At 45.1% G+C, this 17,298-nt stretch overlaps 1 protein-coding gene and 1 pseudogene across 3 annotated transcripts in view; one reads left to right on the plus strand and one right to left on the minus strand.

Moving 5' to 3' along the window:
• Positions 1-17,298, minus strand: part of GAN (gigaxonin) — a 61,579-nt gene that overhangs the window by 37,997 nt on the left and 6,284 nt on the right. The window contains exon 2 of one of the 3 annotated variants that reach the window (XM_081806325.1): positions 4,912-5,041. The exons of the other annotated variants lie outside the window; for them this stretch is intronic. The gene's annotated coding sequence lies outside the window, so the exon portion shown is untranslated. The remainder of the gene's footprint in view (positions 1-4,911; positions 5,042-17,298) is intronic. 3 annotated transcript variants of the gene reach the window in all.
• LOC115944882 (small ribosomal subunit protein eS21 pseudogene) overlaps positions 9,820-17,298 on the plus strand; it is a 9,340-nt pseudogene continuing 1,861 nt past the window's right edge.

The following is a 17,298-nucleotide window of genomic DNA, read 5'->3' on the forward strand; positions in this document are numbered from 1 at the left end:
AATAATATTGTACTGCATATTTGAAAGCTGCCAAGAGAGTAGATCTTGTAAGTTCTCATCACAAGAAAAAAAGTTTTGTAACTATGTAAGGTGACAGGTTAACTAGACTTACCGTGGCGATCATTTTGCAATGTATACAAATATTGAATCATTGTGTTGTGTACCTGAAGCTAATACAATGTTATGTCAATTATACTGCAATTAAAAAATGAAGGAATTATTAGAAAACTGAAATAAAAAGACACATAAAATGCAGGCCCCAATTATTTTATCATCAGATTCAACAGACGTAAAATTACTCTGGCAAATTGCTACAAGTGTCTAAACTCTTAACCTCAGTGGGGCACCTGGGTGGCTCAATCGGTTAAGCATCTGCCTTCGGCTCAGGTCATGATCCCAGGATCCTGGGACTGGGCCCAGCGTCGGGCTCCCTGCTCAGCAGGGAGTCTGCTTCTCCCTCTCTCTCTGCCCCTCTCCCCAGCTCGTGCTCTCTCTCTCTCTCTCTCTCCCCACCAAATAAATAAAATCTTAAAAAAAAAAACAACTCTTAACTTCCATGCATGTACTTGTATTATGGTGGCTTGTTATCTGAACATCATCAGTGTGCAGGTGATGTCCTCGTAGGCTGGATGACCACCCATTTGTCAAAAATATGGTGAAAGCTGGTCTCGAGTCTCTTCTAACCCTAGCTGGTAAGAGTCACTCAAATCTATTTTGAAATAGTCTTGCTTCAGAGCCTACCGTCACTCTGTCACCTCCTTCTCTCAGTTCTTGGAGAGCTGCCATGCCTTTCCAACTCAGTAACCTCAAGTGTGTCTTTTTCTCCCTCCTTTTGTCTTCCCTTTTTCCTGATTCCCCAGCTAAGTCTCTTGATCTCTTTAGTTTTTGTCACTCTGACTTAACATTTCTTTCCTTCAGGAAAGACCTTAATTTGCCCAAGATCCACCAATTAACTGTCCTCACCCTCCAGCCCAATACATTTTCTCCATAACTTCCCCTTTTTATCTAGAATTTTCTCATCTTGCACATCATCTCTCTCTCCTCTGCTACACAGAATTCGGTGAACTGCGCTGAGTTAACAAATTTAAAAAAAAAAAGAAAGAAAGCTCACCCAAAGCGTTAATAACTAACAGTTCTGTTTTGAAAGTTAGCCCGTAAAAAAACAGGAGGTAAGTCAACTGTTCTTTTCTGTGTTCTTCATCTCTCCCCTAGGAAGCTTTAGGGTCATACCTAAATTTACTGGAAGTAGCAACATCTTCGTTTTTATTATGATATGATGTCAATTTACAAACTCCTGGAGAATGCAGCAGTCTTAAAATATCACTTTGAGAATTTTATCACACGCAGAAAACACTAGAAATAATTGAGAGTATCATAAAATGGGGCCTCGGGTGTTCAGATATAAATATCCACGCCTGTCACATTCTTCCCCAGTTTTGTTTCTAGGGCAAGACATTTCCCCTCTCTGCCTCTGTTTTCTCATTTGTAAAAAGAAGCAGTTAGATAAGGTGATTTGAGAGCTCTCCCACCCCCAAACATTTCTGGACAAAACAGCTGAAACAGGCCATTGAGTTCGTGCAGAGACTTGGCTCTGGAAGCGTCCTGTGGAGTCCTAGAGGGTGAAGTCACGCCAACTCGATCAGGGATCGAGGATTTATAACACGCCTGCTGTGGAATATGCTGTACAAGTTTATTTTTCCTCCAATCACCTATCCTCTGGGCAGGCAAGCATTTATTTTCTGTCCTATTAAAGTTGAACAGACGTGAAACAAAATAAATTTTTCTTTTTCTTGGCAACACTGAAAAGAGATTTTGTAAAGAAAAAAAAAAGCATTGTTGGCTACTAGTTAATAAAGAAGCTGGTATTATTCAAAATTTTGCATCCATGAAAGAGGCCTACAACCTTTAAGTGAGTATAACAGAGCCAAAGTAAACTGTTGGTTATAAATCGTTCTTTCCTCACCGGCTTCCAATTACTGAGCAAGTTCAATGTGTCTAAACGCCCAGGTAACCAGGTCTGATTCTACTCTTCCAAGAACCACTTTAGACATCACTGAATGGGATTTGATGTAACGGTGACAGAATAAATCTAAGTGACTTTTCCTCCTCTCTGATGCAAAAGCTTGTCTCCAATAAAAGTAAGGAAACATACTCAAATAGAATGCAAGAGAATGTAATGTTTAAGTCAAGATTTATAGAAATTCTGGGATGATTCATGGACATTACTCATATGGTTTTAAGTGATTCATGTCACCTCAAACTGTGTAGCTACTGACAGCAGGCTCTCTGAGATCTGTGCAGAGGGGCTTAGGCTCACCACTGCATTTGCCCGCTTAAGCCAAACTCCTAATTCATGTTCCTGGGCGGGGAAGGGAATCTGTTTTACAGATGCTCCTCCCCACCTTTCTCATCTTCATGAGCTCCTAAAAACCACATCAGAAATGGATGTCCAGGGCGGTGAAAGTATGATGGATACCTGTCATCATATATTTGCCTAAACCCACAGAACGTACAGCACCAAGACTGAACGCTAATGTAAGCCACAGGCTCTGGGTGACAGTGATGTGTCCGTGTGGGTCCATCAACTGCAACAAATGTCCACTCTGGTGGGGCCACTGATAATGGGGGAGGTTATGCATGTGTAGGGGCACGGGGTAGATGGGACATCTCTGTACCTGAACTGAAATGTCAATTCTGCCACAAACTTTAACTGCTCTAAAAAATGATGTCTGTTTTAAAAATATTGTTTTAGTCCCCATTCAACTTAATAAATATAAATTTGTAGGTAATATTTCCATCAACAGAAGGCATCCTTCCATGATGCCTTTTATAGCCTCCTTTTTATGGATGGGAAAAGAGGAACTTCCCTTTCTAATGGTTCCTGTCACCCAAGAACATCATCTACACGATTTACATGGGTATCTGAGATAGAAGCAGGGGTCCCAGAGGGAGAAGCCTCCAGGCCCGGTGGGCTATGAACCAGGTGCCACAGACCTCTAGGTGAGCTCCCCTGCCCCAGCACCGGGACCCACAAAGGCTCAAAAGGCACTCTTCCTACAGGACCAAAGTCAGGGAGCAGTGAGGAGAGGAAACCACAGGAAAGCTCGGGCATAATGCCACCGACCTGGCCCAGAACGGCCACCAGCCTAACACTGCACACGGAGAGCAGGGATTTCGAAGTGGGAGGTGGGAAAGAACGAGCAGAGCTGTGATGTGGCCACATTACTCCTATTAGGATTCTAGGAACAGAGCCTCACTACCGGCATACCATGCTAATGGAGCTTCTCCTTCGTTACTTCCTTTAATCTCTCTCTATCCCTTTCTCTTCACCTCCAGCCTTCGGCTCTTCTTACCTAGACGGATTAATTTTCACTTCCTTACCATCAAAACCTCCCTCCTCACAAAGATCCTGCGATGACTCATAATTTGAGTGGGTTTTAAGAGTAGCTCCTGGGGACGCCTGGGTGGCTCAGTCGTTAAGGTCTGCCTTCAGCTCAGGTCATGATCCCAGGGTCCTGGGATCGAGCCCCACATCGGGCTCCCTGCTCTGCGGGAAGCCTGCTTCTCCCTCTCCCACTCCCCCTGCTTGTGTTCCCTCTCTCGCTGTGTCTCTGTCAAATAAATAAATAAAATCTTTAAAAAAAAAAAAAAGAGTAGCTCCTGAACCTGGCTTCCCAGAATCTTCTGGCAAGCTCTTCTAGAAAAGCAGATCCCTGGGTCCCATCCCAGACCAACTGAGTCAGGTTCCAAAACTGTGTACATTTAAAAAGTTCCCCAGCTTATTGTGACACATTCCCTCACCCCTGGAATGTTCCCTTCACCCTCTACTCCCCCTAATCACATGGTTTAATACTCCACTCACTTCAGGTCTCTGCTCCAAAGAGCAGCCCGGGTACCACGCTATCTAAAATAACACCTCTACTCCCTTCCCTGCTTCATTTTTCTTTCTTTTTTTTTTTTTTAAAGATTTTAATTATTTATTTGACAGAGAGAGACATAGCGAGAGAGGGGACACAAGCAGGGGGAGTAGGAGAGGGAGAAGCAGGCTTCCCCGCAGTGCAGGGAGCCCGATGTGGGGATCGATCCCAGGACCCTGGGATCACGACCTGAGCCGAAGGCAGACCTTAACGACTGAGCCACCCAGGCGCCCCTCTGCTTCATTTTTCTTCACAGAATTTATCATCATCTCATAAACCGCATCTGTTTAATGTCTATATCCATGACGATAGGGACCTTGTCTTGTTTACCATTCTATCCCCTTCCCTCACGAAGTGCCTGGTACCAAACGGCACTTGGCAAATGTGTATGGACTTGAATTAACAGCAGCGTACAGCCAGGCTGGGGGACCAATGCATTTCACCACTGCAATGCCCGTTACTGAAACCAAACGAGCACGCCTGTGCAGAAACCGCACCACTGACCAGCCCGACGGTTGTGAGCTTTCCTGTGCTGCATCCCACTCGTTCGCCCACACTGAGGGGAGGGGGTGCTTCCCCCAGCATCCAATCCGTGTGTGCTGTTCCGCAATTCAAGAACTGACTGTCCCTCTGCTGCAAAGCTACCCGAATGTCCAGGGTGCCACCACCTGAGTTTGTGCTGAGGGCAAACGTAAACTGGAGTGTAAGGCTGGCTTAGGGGAGGTCTGCGGTCTGTGAACGAAGCTGCCTAACTGGCCGGTGTTCCATCTTTGCTTCCTTGCCCTCCGCTCACCGTCACTAGCGCACTGCTTGGAAAAATGTAAAGATTAGGAAAGGTTTCTAGAAAACCAAGAGTTTACTGTTCAGGTGTCATCCCACCAAGCAGCCCCACAGTAATGAAGCTGAAGCAGAACCACCTCCAGTCCCAAGAGGCTGTGGCCACGGTGCCACCCATCCCTGACAACCTCCCCACTGCCCACCGCCGACCGCCGACCTAGCAGCACACACGGAGTCACAGAAACGTCTTCCATTTTCCTCTGACAGCACACCATCCACTCTGAAGATGAAATACAGTGTTCCTATTTAGACCTGCTCTGAGCAACCATGTCCAATTACATCAATATCTGGAAGAAATACGAGAACACAAAGTGTATGCCTTTGAGTCATGTGATCTGAACAAAGGAAAAATTTATCTGGAGGGAGATAATGTTTTCAGATAAGAGAACATGCCAAGTGTGAATTACCTTCAGCAGGAGGAGAGCTTGAGAAAACTTCCCCAGGGTATGTGCTGGGGGGACGGGGGTGGGGAGGGGAGGCGGTACCCACAGCACACGGCAGGGACTGTGGATATGCAACAGCTACAAGTGAACTCACTTACACCTGCCCAAGCACAGCGACCCCTGAAGGGAGAGACGGGATCAAACCCATAAAGCCTGTAGGGCCAGGCTGCTAACCTTGCTGTGAGTCCCCCTGCTGTTCAGGCACAGCACCAAGCACTAGGTATGGATTCAGAAATCAGATCTCAACTAGGTGGTGGGCCCCAATCTTGAGGAACTGACAAACCATCACCTCTAACCCTGGGCTTCAGGTCAGTAAAATGAAATGCTACGAGTTATTTCTAGGAGTCTGATGCCTCTAGCATTATGTCCCCACAATAAATCTCTATCCCAGCCTTCTGGAAGCCTGTTCCTCCCCAAGTTGTCCCCATCTTAGGACGAGGTGCTGTTCTCTACCCAGCTGCATAAGCCTGACAGGAGTCTAAAAACAGAAGGAATGACTGAGTTACAAAGCCAAGTGGACACTAAAACTAGTGAGTGAAAGTTGATGAGGCATGGAATACTTTCATAGTCTCAAAGTATCGCCCCATAATTATTAATCACAAAGAGAAATACACTGGATTATACCAGTGGACATCATCTTTATCCACGTGATCAATGAATGTTATCTAACGTTGGGACAAACTATCATGGGGCCTTGACAGGTACACGGAGGAGGATGCGACGTCACTCCCGAGCTATTCTTGCCACAAATGCAGAACCTCAATCTAATTGTAAGAAATCAAACCCAAGTTCCTCAACAGTCTACCAAATAACTGATCAGTACCCACCCATGCGGGCCAAGGCCAAGAAAGATAAGGGAAGACTTTGGAACTGTCACAGGAGTGACAGAGGAGGAGACCGAGGGGACAAGACAAGTGAATCACTGTAAATACCGTGGAGCAGGTGCTGTGCTAAGTACAAGGGAGTCAAAAAGTCAGCTCTCTAGGGAGAGAGGTCAGAAAAGGCTTCACAGAGGTGGCACCTGAATCGGGCCTCAGCTGAGGGTTTTACACTGAGGAGGGACAGCAAAGGCAGTGAAGTAAGTCTTGTACGTCCAAGCAACGACAGGGGTGAGCACATTTGGACTTCACCTCAAGGGAAATGGAGTTGTACATGAGGAATTTTTTTTAAATATATATATATATATATATTTTTTTACAGATCTTATTTATTTGACAGAGAGAGAGACAGCGAGAGAGGGAACACAAGCAGGGGGAGCGGGAGAGGGAGAAGCAGGCTTCCCACGGAGCAGGGAGCCCGATGCGGGGCTCGATCCCAGGCATGACCTGACCCGAAGGCAGATGCTTAATGACTGAGCCACCCAGACGCCCCTAAAAATCTTTTTAATTTGAAATAATTTTAGACTTACAGAAAAGTGTTTAATCGGAGAGTTCCTATACCCCCCTCACATGGCTTCCACTAATGTTAATATCTTAAATAATCTTAGTACAACTATCAACACTAAGAACTAAAGATTGGTATAATACTATTAAGTAAATTATGGACTTTATTCAGATTTCACCAGTTTCTCCCCTAATGTCTTCTCTCTGTTCTGGGGTCCAATCTAGGGTTCCAAACTTCAGTTAATGATTGTGTCTCGAACTTGTGACAGTCCTTCAAATCTTCACCTTTCAAGGCGTTGACTCTTCGGTGAGTAGTGGTCAATTATTTTGTACAATGTCCCTCAAGTTGGGTTTTGTTTCTTATAATTAGACTGAGGTTATGTACTTTTGGCAGGAACCCTACAGAAGTGATGTCATGTCCTTCAGTGCAGCGTATCAGGATGCTGATGTGTAGGAGGTTAACCTTGGCCATTTGGCTATGATGGCATCTGCTGGGTTTCTCCACTAAGAAGTTAAAAGTCACTATTTATCCCTTTGTTATTATGAAGTCTATTGGAGAAGATAATTTAGAATATACAAATACCCTTTTTTAAGAAAGATTTTATTTATTCGAGAACAAGAGCGATCACAGAGGAAGAGGAAGAGGGAGAAGCAGGCTCCCCACTGAGCAGGGAGCCCAATGTGGGACTCGATCCCAGGACCCTGAGATAACGACCCCAGCCAAAGGCAGACGCTCAACCAACTGAGCCACCCAGGCGCCCCCAAATATCCTTTTTCTCCTCAAACTCTTGCCCACTAATTTCAGTATCCACTGGTGTATCTTGCCTGTAACAATTATTATTATTATGGTGCTCAAATGATGGTTTTCGATTCTTTTATTCCATCTACATTTATTAATGGAAATTCTTCTGTAAGGAGGAGCTATCTCGGGCGCCTCAGTGGCTCGGTCGGTTAAGCATCTGACTCTCGGTTTCAGCTCAGGTCATGAACACGGGGTCTTGAGATCGAGTCCCGCGTCGGGCTCTGTGCTGGGCATGGAGTTTGCTTACGATTCTCTCTCTCCCTCTCCTCTGCCCCTTCCTGCCCCAGCTTGTGCATGCATGTTCTCTCTCAAAAACAGTTGTTTTTTTTGTTATAAAACTGAAAAATAAAAGCTATCTCTTCTCCCATTTATTTATTCACCCACTCATTCATTTACTCATGCCTACACATGTGGCTATGTATCCATTCTATGGTTTATGATCCAGCGTTACTGATATTCATTTCCTTGCTCAAACTGCCACATGAGAGTTCTTTCACGTTGGCTCTCTCGTCTTTTGAGCACCTCCGGACTTTCTGGCACAAATACTCTGGGCTCGTGGTGTATTTTTCCTGCTCCAGTACCGGCACCAACCTTGTCTCGGAAGCCATCAGTTCTAGGCATTATCTAATGACATTCCAGAAGGAGCACTGGGGTAGCAGCGGTGTGGACTGATGGGGACAGAGCCTGGGGGCAGACAGACCAGTTCTGGCACCTTTCAGAACTAGGAACTGGAATGTGAGCAGCAGTGATGCTGAAGAGGAGACAGGTGGCAGAGATCGGAGAGGCCAAAATGATGGGCCGTGGCGTCACGGAGGTGCAGAGGGAGAGGGGGGCGCATCCCCAAGGTCTCCGAATTTCTCCCAGGGAGTCTGGCAGCACACTGACCAGCATGGTGAAGGGTGGGCCACCCAGCCAGGGGAGGGGAGCTGGCCTGGGGGGGGAGGGCAGCCCTGCAGCAGGCTGTCGGGTATATCAGGCCTGGTGCTCAGCAGAGAGGCCAAGGCAGCGGCATCACGGGAGTAGATGAAGTCGTTGAGAGAGTGGGGGGGGGGGGAGGACAGGAACTTGGGCCACATCACGCATAGGGACAGACAGGGAGGAGAGCCAGAAAAGCCAGTAGTAGGGGAAATGGGACAAGAAGGGTCACAGAAGCCTGGAGAGACCAAGTGTCAAGAAAACGACCAAGAGTGATAAATAGAGCAGACGGGTCAAGTCGGATAAACACTTCCACATTTTCACTAGATTTGGCAATTATATTTAGCAATTTTTAAAAGCAGGTTTAATGGAGTGATAAGATAGGAGCAGAGGGAAGAAAAAAGAGGTGGTGAGACCAGGGACAAGACAAAATTTAGAGACTCTTGTTTGAAGAATTATGTGCTTGTGGGGCGCCTGGGCAGCTCAGTTGGTTAAGTGTCTGACTCTTGATCTCAGCTCAGGTTTGGATCTCAGGGTTTTGAGTTCAAGCCCCATGTTGGGCTCCATGCTGGGCATGAAGCCTACTTAAAATAAATAAACAAATTTTAAAAAATCATGCACTCCTTAGCAGAGGTCGCAGAGATGCATCTGCTGGACATTTGTATGTCTCCCACATATCAGGCCGTGAAAGCGGCCCAAGCATGCTTCTGTGCCGGGGGAAGGAGCTAGAAGGGAGGGGAAAAAAATAAAAAATATAGAAGGAAGAAGATACGCAACAGAACAACCACCTAGAAAAAAGAGAAGATGTGAGGGTGGGCCAGAGGGAATCAGCCTTGACTGTGGATCTGTGCTCTACCCAAGGCTGGCCTGCAAGTCATCATTACATGATTTAAACAGTTTTAAAGATGATCTTACAGAGTTATAGTTTCTATGTCCAAATTTTTAAAAAATTTAATAATCTAGGGTCAACGGTCAACAAACTACCACCTACAGCCTGTTTCTGTAGGGCGTCTGAGCTAAAAATGGTTTTTATATTTTTAAAAGGTTGTTAACAACAAAGACAGCTAGGTGAAAGAGGCCACCTGTGGCCTCAAAAGCCTAAAACATCGGACTCTTTACAGAAAAACTTTGCCAAACCCTCCTCGTAGCAAGCATACAACATTTAAAAATCTGGTCTAAAAGATAGGCAAAACAGCAATACCTTTGAGAAAACACTTGCAAAAGCGACAAGGCCATGGTGACAGGCCTGTGGGAAAAACATAAGATACACTGCCAGGGTTTCTCCATGATAATCCAGTCTTCCTGGACAGTAATCTGGTTTTATTCTCCAAGAATGAATCTGTTTCTATCTTCAGAAATAGATATACCAGGCACATAGCTCCCCAAGTGGGTTTACCTGTACCCACAAAAAATACAAAGAAAAAAGAACCTCCTGTTTTGTTTTGTTTTTTTTTCCTAATTTGCTTATAGAGTCACTATTCAGAAGAAAAAAGAACTGGAAATTAAAACGTCAAAGGGGAACGATGGAGCAAGTTGCATCATACAGCAACATGATGTAGTAAGAACTGGCTATTAAAAAGGATGATTAGGACATGATATTAAGCTGTAAGGAGAGGGAAAGATGAGCCGTAAGTGACAGGTCTATCTGGGTGATGACAACTATTAAGTACACTGCTCAGAACCAGAATAAAGGGTGACATGAATAACTCCTGTGTGATCTTCCGTGATTTTTTTGTGTAAAAAAAAAAAAAAATTCTTAAAATGTAAATCAGGTTCTTGTAACTTTGCAAGTAAAGCAGTCCATAAAATTTACGTCTTAGAAGACAAGGTTTGAAAATGCACGTTAAAATTTTAAGATGAGTTCAAAGGCAGAATCATGATGCAGCAAACTTGTGAAGCAAAAAATTCCTCTAGAATGAAACAAGCCTGAGCCCTCGCTCCGGTCACACCCTGACCTTCTGGAAAAGCACATAAAAGAAAGACATTCATGCCACAACCTGTCAAGACAGTTCCAGATTTTCTACTCAGGATGCATTTTCAGATGCTATTTAAAAGAGGCTCCTTCTGTACCCTTTGAAGACCCCATGCACACGGTCCTCTCAAGCGCTGGCCCTTTGATTTGGGGGCATTTCTCACGAGGGTTCTCTAGTGGAAAACTGGCTCCTCTCATTCTTTTTCACGGCAGGATATGAAGTGCTACAGAACTTCTGCATTCCGACTCACCTCCCGTTCCCTCTTTGCCAATGTAAAGAGTGAGGAGGAGGATTTGTGCTCCTGAATCAGCTCACAGAAAGAGTAAGAATTTCTATGACTTTATTATTGTTTGTATGCATCCTTTCAAAGCAGTTCAAACCAAAGCATGAAGTGAAGGTTATGAAACGTTTCTTTTTTTTTTTTCACTTTTTGAGGAAGGAGATAGTGAGTGGGGTAGAGAAAAACAGAAGCAGAAACACAGCCTCGAGCACGGCCCCGTGCATCCCCTTTCAGAAAGGGTGGGCTGAGCGCCTCTCCAGTAGCTTCAAGCCGCCTCCGCAATTTGCAATCTACTGTTAGAAACTTCTCCAAACAACCTGAAGCTCAAAGTGCCTTCCAAAATGTTGTCAGGGGAATGAATGCTTCTCAATTAATTCTTTAGTCATGTCATCACAAAAGCTCTCTCACTGGAGCTGCTCCTTCTGAATAAAGAATTTGGTCCCTTCCTCTCCAGGTTTCTTGGCACCAGAAACAGCCTGTTGGGTTGACTGTGCATCTAAAACAGGGCAAATTAAAGACTCCCTTGTAGTAACTTCTGTCGTAGGACGGTCTATTCTGTCTCTCTCCCCCATCCCCAGCACATGGCCAGCTACTCAGCAAAAGTTACAGGAAAAAGTGTCACCTTGTCTGGGAGCAGCGTGTCCAGCATCCTGGACTCTGATCTTCCACGTCTCTGTCAGTACACACAGACAGCAGTCAACTCAATTCTCTCATGGACCGGGTTTCCAGTAATGGGCTTAGTGCCTCTGGCCCTAGAGATAAAGACGAGGGCTCTGAAAGCACCCAGTGCACCTGTCTGTTCTAGTTCTCCCCACAGAATGAAAGACAGACAGGCAGTGATGAAGGCACACACGATATGCTAAAGTAGCCTGTAGGAGGGAGTGATTATTTGGTGGAACTGGGAAAATGTTAGGAAGGGCTATCAGAATCAGGGCCTGAAGGAGGAGTACACATGTATCTGTCAGAAAAGAGGTCAAGAAAGGCAGAGACAAGAAACACGTGCAAAAATAAACATATGTATTCACAGATACTTCACCTGTGAAGCACTCGCAGAATTTTTAAGAACCAGAAGAGTATAATGAAGATGTTTATTCAGCAATGTTACCCCAAATTCAACACAAAACCAGAATGTTACGTTTCCCACTTTCCTTAGGCAGCCAGGCTCAAAACCTGCTACCCCCTCCTCCTTCCTCATCCTTAGTCCCCACATTCAGTGAACAGCGGGCTGCTTTCTTCCCTAATCCTGGATACTGGCCTCTAGCCGGTGCGCAGGACACTGCCATGGTGGGCTGTCCACATCAGCCAGCAACTCCAGGGCCCTCCCAGGCCTGTGGACATACAAGAACCAAGTCACCTTCCTAAAGTGGACCTCCATTCATAGTACTAGTGTTTAATGAGTGAACAAAAATCTAAACTAATTAGCTGGCACTCTAGAATCCGTTCTTACCTACCTGTCCATCCACACTTGCCCCCATTCCTATTCGAGTCTCCAGTCCAGTCCCATCGGTCTATTGACTACCTGAGTGCACACCTTCTGATCCTGTGCTTATACCTCTCTCCTACCTGAATGATCCTTGCCTCTCTTTATGTTCCCCCCTCAATTCACCCGCTAGTCCTCCTCTTCAAGGCTCTGCCCAAATTCTGTTTCCTGCACGAAACCTTATGTGATCACCCAAGTACTTCTTCCTCTGCACAACTCCTAGAACCACAAGCAGCTATACAATTAAAATACTGTCCTACACTGTGTCTTTGCACAACTAAGCTGTAAACTTTGAAAACAGATTCTGTGCTTTACAGAATCTTTTAAAGCTGTCCCTAATTGAATACTCAAAGTGATAAGCACTATTTACTAGTGATCATGAGAACGTGAACCTAGACTCTCTTTGGTCTTGTCACTGACAAGTCCTATTGCTACTACCTCTAATTCAGACAGTTTATTCCAACTCATTGACAAACCCTAGTCCAGGGCCTCTTTATTTCCTGTCCCAACAACTGCAGCACCCTCCCAAATAAGACTACATCTTCTCCTTCTTATAACCCCTCAATGTCTATCCATAACCCTTAAAATAAAACCTAAACTCGTGCACGGACTAAACTATGTTGGAAGATTATATTGGGTCCCTTTCCCACACCCCACCACCTCCCCAGTCGGTTCCCAATACACATCCAGCAGCTCAGGGAAATGCTACAGTAAAAAGTTTAATCTTACTGGAGAGCAGTGTGAGTGCCAACCCAGGACAACAGGGTCCTGCCCACCCCTCTAATTTTGTTTCATGCCATCCTACCCACTGCTCACCATCTTATGCTGGTGTTCTTCTGCCCCCCACCCCCCGCCCCAACTGGTGTGCCTGTCTGTTCTGGTCTCTGGACCAGTGCACTTCGGTTTCCTGTGCCCCCTGCCCCACCCCCCTTCCAGGCCCCCCACACCTGCTCTCGTCAATCCTCCTGCACCTTCAGACCCTCAGAGTGGTGCTCCTTCCACCTGGACCGCAGCAGCAACCATGTCCATCCCTTACATCTCTCTGCAGCAGACGTCTTCACTGTCTGCCTCCTCAGATGGACTCTATGGATGTCGGAGCCCTGGGTGCCCAGGGCACGCCTGTGCCGCACAAAAGTGCTCAAGAAAAGTTTAGTGAATGAACGAGCATATTAGGGAACCTTGACCAACCATCCATGTTCTCAAAGACAGTTGTTTCTGTAAAGGTGATTAACTGGAGTTACTAATGTAATAGTCCATGATCAGATGAGTCATTGAAATAGACTTTTAGAGCAGACTTTCAGAATGATCTACTCCAAAAATAAAGTCAACCTATTCCTTCCCCATTCTTGAAATGGACAGCACCACACAACATCAGGATATACAGTATTGAAAAATTAAGTGAACGTCGAAAGTACATTGAAAAGTCTTTGGTCCTATGTTTATTTCCTTTACTAGCCCCAACGAGGTAGAAAAGATAACTAAGTGATTTAGGTCCCCACGTACGCAGGCTCAGGCCCGACACTGTCTGTGGGAGATGCAATCGGACAGCAGTCGGCGCACAAACACCACCAAACCTCGCAACGTACAAGACTCCGCGACTATGGGACGCCTGGGTGGCTCAGTCGGTTAAGCGTCTGCCTTCGGCTCAGGTCATGATCCCAGGGTCCTGGGATTGAGTCCCGCATCGGTGCTCCCTGCTCCGGGGGGAGCCTGCTTCTCCCCCTGCCTCTGCCTCTGCCTCTGTCTCTATCTCTCATGAATAAATAAATAAAATCTTTAAAAAAAAAAAAAGACTCCGCGACTAGTGCGGTGTGAGCTCCTCGCCTGTTACCTGTCACCACGGTCTCCGCGGCACCCAGCTGCCACCGAGTGGCTTCTTGCGTATCTGATGGACAAACGGCTAAACATATAATCAAGCCCCTAGACAGTTAACACTAATGACATAAGGTCTCTTTACTGCCACCTCTAGCTGTGATGGGTTAACACAGTACACGTCCTCCTTTAAGACAGTGCTAACTTTTCTACAATGGATTTTCTTTTCTTTTTTATTTGAGCATAGCTGACACCCAGTGTTACCTTAGTTTCAGGTGGACAACACAGTAACTCAACCAGTTTATACGTTATGTTATGCTCACCAGAAGTGTGGCCGCCATCTGTCCCCATACACAGGATCACAATATTATCGACCATATTCCTTATGCTGCGCCTTGCATTCCCATGACTTACTCATTCCATAACTGGAAGCCTGTATCTCCTTCTCCTCCATTATGCCCAACCCCTTCCCCCTCCCCTCTGGCAACCATAAGTTTGTTCTCTGTAATTCTGGGTCTGATTTTTTGCTTTTTGTTGTTTGTTCATTTGTTGCTTTTATTTTTTTAGATTTTACTTATCCGTGAAATCATATGGTATTTGTCTTTCTTTATTTCACTTAGCATAAAACCCTCTCGGTCCATCCACGCTGTCTTGAATGGCATGGTCTCATCCTTTTTTGTGGCTGTGTAATAGTCCACTGTGTAAATATACCACATCTTCCTTATCCATTCATCTACTGATGGACACTTAGGTTGCTTACATATCTTGGCTACTGTAAATAATGCTGCAATAAATGTAGGTAGGGGTACCTGTATCTTTTGAAGAGTGTTTTCATTTTCTTTAGATAAACACTCGATAGTGGAATTATTGGATCATACGGTATTTCTAGTTTTCATTTTTTGAGGAACCTCTATACTGTTTTCTGCAGTGACTGTACCAGTTTACGTTCCCAGCAATGGTGGATGAGGGTTCCTTCTCTACATCCTTGCCAACACCTGTGATTTCTTGTCTTTTTGATTTTAGCCCTTCTAACAGGTATACAGTGACATCTCATTGTGGCTTTGATTTGCATTTCCCTGATGATGAGTGATGCTGAGCATCTTTTGATGTGTCTGTTGGCCATCTGTGTCTTCTTTGGAAAAAAGGACAAAGTTAATTCTTGAACTGTAGTGTATTATTGGTAAGCGCAATCCCACATGCATACGGGTTAAGGCAGTGATGTCATTTCTAAAGAATGTACCAACAGCTATGACAGGGGTGCATATGTTCATAATTCACTTTCCTATCAGTAGCAAAGGAGACGTTGGGGAAAGGAAGTAAAACAACTACTTTGTTCCTACCCCTCTGCCCCCCAACTGCAGGAGGTAAAAAAACTAAAATTTTATTCCCTTCCTGCCAACCACAGGGATTATCATTTTCAGGCAGGGGATAGACTTAGTAGTTCTGGTCACACAAGGCAGTACTAGTACTTGAAAGGAGCCAGGCAGGAAAACAAGCAAACAAACCAACCAACCAATTAACCAACCAAACACACCCAAAATGTCCCATACCTGCTAGAGTAGGTCTAAACTTTGCACTCCGGCTTTGGTGTAGGAAAACTGGGCATTGGTGGGAAACGCTTCCTTTTGCTAACCAAATGGAAGACTATACAAGAAGACCTGGGGCCTACTGGCCTCCAATTCCATCCCGAAGAACAAGTGGGCAAGGAGAAAAGGGAAACCAAGGATCCCCTCAGCTCTCAAAGTGCCACTCTGCTCAAACTTCTGGCTACTCCCAGTGAACGTGCTCCACGCATCAGAAGAGCCTCGTACCAACCCCACATTCCTAAATGGGAGGTTTCCTCCAATTCAAGGACTGAGAGACAGCAATTTAAGTGACAAAAGTCTGCAAATGGGCGCCTGGGTGGCTCAGTTGGTTAAGCGACTGCCTTCAGCTCAGGTCATGATCCCACGGTCCTGGGATCGAGTCCCACATCGGGCTCCCTGCTCTGCGGGAAGCCTGCTTCTCCCTCTCCCACTCCCCCTGCTGGTGTTCCCTCTCTCGCTGTGTCTCTCTCTGTCAAATAAATAAAATCTTTAATTAAAAAAAAAAGTCTACAAATATTTTGAGCTCAAGAATACTAAACAATTGGGGCACCTGGGTGGCTCAGCTGGTTAAGCGACTGCCTTCGGCTCAGGTCATGATCCTGGAGTCCCAGGATTGAGTCCCGCATCAGACTCCCTGCTCAGCGGGGAGTCTGCTTCTCCTCCAACCCTCCCCCCTCTCGTGCTATCTCTCTTTCATTCTCTCTCTCTCAGATAAATAAAATCTTTAAAAAAAAAAAAAAAAAAGAGGGGCGCCTGAGTGGCTCAGTTGGTTAAGCGACTGCCTTCGGCTCAGGTCATGATCCTGGAGTCCCCGGGATCGAGTCCCGCATCGGGCTCCCTGCTCAGCAAGGGGTCTGCTTCTCCCTCTGCCCTCTTCCCTCTCGTGCTCTCTGTCTCTCATTCTCTCTCTCTCAAATAAATAAATAAAATCTTTTAAAAAAAAATTAAAAAAATAAAAAAAAAGAATATTAAACAATTTACAATTATTCAGAGGCACAGGCAACAGGCTACCAATGATGCTCATGTGACTACAAAACCACAATATTTCTACTCATCTTACCACGCTAATACGAAAATCACAAGCATCAAATGTCTTTTATTCCTAAAAAGATAAGGAAACATTCAGTAGTTGAAAAGAATCACAACCTGTGGGAAAAAATACACATTTAAGGTTCTATATCCATCAGCACATTAACTCTACAAAGGAAAACGAAGGACATTTGTCTACATCCCATTACTCAACAGTCTCTTTTTTAAAACCAGTCCTTCCATCTTCCATTTTTTATACATGCTGCCTCTCAAAACTTTATTGCTTAAAGGTTATTTCATCTAACAAAATTTTACCAAGATCTTATTTTCCTTAAGTATTCTATTTTCCTAAGATCTCTGAATAGAGGGAAAAATACTATAATTTATTCCCACAGAGGAATGGAATCAGCAAACATTAGACCATCATTTTATAGCTAAGTCACTTTTTGGCACTAAACACCAAGAAAGAAGACTTCACTCTCTGCTCTTCTGAGCACAGGGGTCAAGAGCTCCGGCTGAGCACTGGAGGGCATTTAGACATGACCTTTACCCTCTGAAGAACTACAGATGCTACCTTTACCTCAGCCTTTGATTTCCTTCCTTCTTTGGACTCAGCGTGTCTTAGGGGATGGAGAACCCACGGGAAGCACTTGAATTCAAGGTTGCAACCAGTCTGCCACTTGTCACACCCCACACCTCCGCGTCTCCACCCTTAACCTAGAATTCTAACTTACAAATTATTCATTCATATTATAGCTTCAGTACACAAAATGATAGACTTGTCTCCTGCTGAAGGATCATGCGGCTCCCTGAAGGACTAACCTCACATAAGCCAAATGACT

The sequence above is a fragment of the Leptonychotes weddellii genome, chromosome 16 (assembly GCF_054177405.1).
Source record: "Leptonychotes weddellii isolate Sample4059 chromosome 16, ASM5417740v2, whole genome shotgun sequence".
NCBI lineage: Eukaryota > Metazoa > Chordata > Mammalia > Carnivora > Phocidae > Leptonychotes > Leptonychotes weddellii.